Source organism: Oncorhynchus clarkii, chromosome 5 (genome assembly GCF_045791955.1).
Source record: "Oncorhynchus clarkii lewisi isolate Uvic-CL-2024 chromosome 5, UVic_Ocla_1.0, whole genome shotgun sequence".
NCBI classification, from domain to species: Eukaryota; Metazoa; Chordata; class Actinopteri; order Salmoniformes; family Salmonidae; genus Oncorhynchus; species Oncorhynchus clarkii.
The window spans coordinates 11,586,058-11,588,723 of NC_092151.1; the positions used below are offsets into that span (position 1 = coordinate 11,586,058).

General features: G+C 44.5%; 1 non-coding gene across 1 annotated transcript; it reads left to right on the forward strand.

Moving 5' to 3' along the window:
* Positions 1 to 1,825: 1,825 nt before the first annotated feature.
* On the forward strand, positions 1,826 to 1,898 carry trnaa-agc (transfer RNA alanine (anticodon AGC)). The gene has a single exon. It is a non-coding gene; the product is annotated as a tRNA-Ala (tRNA).
* Positions 1,899 to 2,666: the final 768 nt, after the last annotated feature.

Here is a 2,666-nt window from a genome sequence, read left to right on the forward strand (position 1 = left end):
AGAGAGAGAGAGAGAGAGAGAGAGAGAGAGAGAGAGAGAGAGAGAGAGAGAGAGAGAGAGAGAGAGAGAGAGAGAGAGAGAGAGAGAGAGAGAGAGAGAGAGAGAGAGAGAGAGAGAGAGAGAGAGAGAGAGAGAGAGAGAGAGAGTGTTTGGTTGTATTGTTTCTTCTATTCTACTGACCTGTTGAAAGCAGTGTGTGTTTACCATAAAACAAAACAATAGTGTGCAATGTTGTCATGGACACTACCTACTGGTTTGGATGGACACCACTTACTGGTTTGGATGGACACTACCTACTGGTTTGGATGGACACTACCTACTGGTTTGGATGGACACTACCTACTGGTTTGGATGGACACTACCTACTGGTTTGGATGGACACTACCTACTGGTTTGGATGGACACTACCACTACCTACTGGTTTGGATGGACACTACCTACTGGTTTGGATGGACACTACCTACTGGTTTGGATGGACACTACCTACTGGTTTGGATGGACACTACCTACTGGTTTGGATGGACACTACCTACTGGTTTGGATGGACACTACCTACTGGTTTGGATGGACACTACCTACTGGTTTGGATGGACACTACCTACTGGTTTGGATGGACACTACCTACTGGTTTGGATGGACACTACCTACTGGTTTGGATGGACACTACCTACTGGTTTGGATGGACACTACCTACTGGTTTGGATGGACACTACCTACTGGTTTGGATGGACACCACTTACTGGTTTGGAGATATATAGGTCAACTTGAAGCAACAGCTAGTTGTTCAAGATGTCAGAGAACATAACATCACTAGTTCTATTTACTAGTTAGTTTTGATTGTCATTCAGTGATCTGCTAATAAATAAATAAATAATAACTTTATAGCCTAATGAAGGTCAGTATACTTTTGTTTTGTTACTAACTAAACTGCAGTGACATCCACAAACAGCACTGGGTAACTGGTCTTAACAGATACAAGGTAGGAAGACAGGATACAGTTACAGGGCATGTGACTTCTAGGAGTACAACAACGATACTAACATATCCACAGATACCTAAACTCTCAGGGTATATTTCAGATTCGTTTTTAATCCAGTTTCAGATCAATATCTGTGTCCTCATTTAGTCTTTTGTCTGTCATGGAAGAATCAATCCGCCTGGGAAATAGCCCAGGGTTTTGGGAGCTCTGGGCAAAGCTGTCCCCAGTCCTGCTTCCAAACTGTGACACCACACATTATGCAGGGATGTGCAAGACAGTACACTAGCTAACCTTGGTGTACTATCAATACTGTGTGTCAATATGACTGTTGTTTTTGATGCACTGCCCCTAGCCAGGTGTTACAGTATGGCTCTAGTCTAGATAATAATACTGTGATATTATGTAACACCTTTAGAAGATCTCTGTTATTACAGAGTTTTTACATTTACAGCTGGTACCTTTCAGCCGTATGATAGGCCTACACCTGTCAGATGCCATGGTTGCATTATTTATGTTATTTATGGAAGGGCTTGGATACATAGTCCACTGTGTATAGCAAGGTATCTCTCTCTCTCTCAAGCACACACCACATCTGCAAGGGGTACAGAGCATAAGCACTCAAAAAACAACTTATCGCAAGTACAGGGATTGAACCTGCAACCTTGGCATTGATGGCACCACACTCTGACCAACTGAGCTAACCAGCCAAACTTGCCAGAAATGACAGCTGTTACGAGTCATGATGGCTCAGCAACTGCTAGCGAGTAAGTTACCAAGTAAGCCAAGAGGATCACGTGACCAGGGCGGAAGCTTCTACAATACTCCTTGTGGCCACTTCTAACAGCTGGGGAATTAGCTCAAATGGTAGAGCGCTCGCTTAGCATGCGAGAGGTAGCGGGATCGATGCCCGTATTCTCCAAGGTACATTATTTTGTCACACACACTCTCCATACCCTCATACACTGCACTCTGGACAAAAGATCCCTCATTCACAAAAACAGATTAACATCTGTGGCGTGAGATCAGCCGTGTGTCTCATTGTGTGTGTTGATATCACACAAACAGATGAACAGCTGTGGCATGAGATCAGCCGTGTGTCTCATTGTGTGTGTTGATATCACACAAACAGATGAACAGCTGTGGCGTGAGATCAGCCGTGTGTCTCATTGTGTGTGTTGATATCACACAAACAGATGAACAGCTGTGGCATGAGATCAGCCTTGTATCTCATTGTGTGTGTTGATATCACACAAACAGATGAACAGCGGGTGGCATGAGATCAGCCGTGTGTCTCATTGTGTGTGTTGATATCACACAAACAGATGAACAGCTGTGGCATGAGATCAGCCTTGTATCTCATTGTGTGTGTTATCACACAAACAGATGAACAGCTGTGGCATGAGATCAGCCGTGTGTCTCATTGTGTGTGTTGATATCACACAAACAGATGAACATCTTGTGTTTGTGGCAGATGTGTCGAGGCCGTCAACTGTAAACAGAGAGGGTATCGGGTGTCCTTGCATGCCTGAGATGACGGGTAGATTCCCCCTGCACCAATCTGGGTAAGAGGTCCCACTGCACCCACTAGTGTAGTGGTGCCCGGAAAAGTGAGTATACTCTAATTTTGCCCCAAAATATCAAAACGCCCGCTGGTGAAGGAAAGGCACCCTGTGTGAAAAATTATATG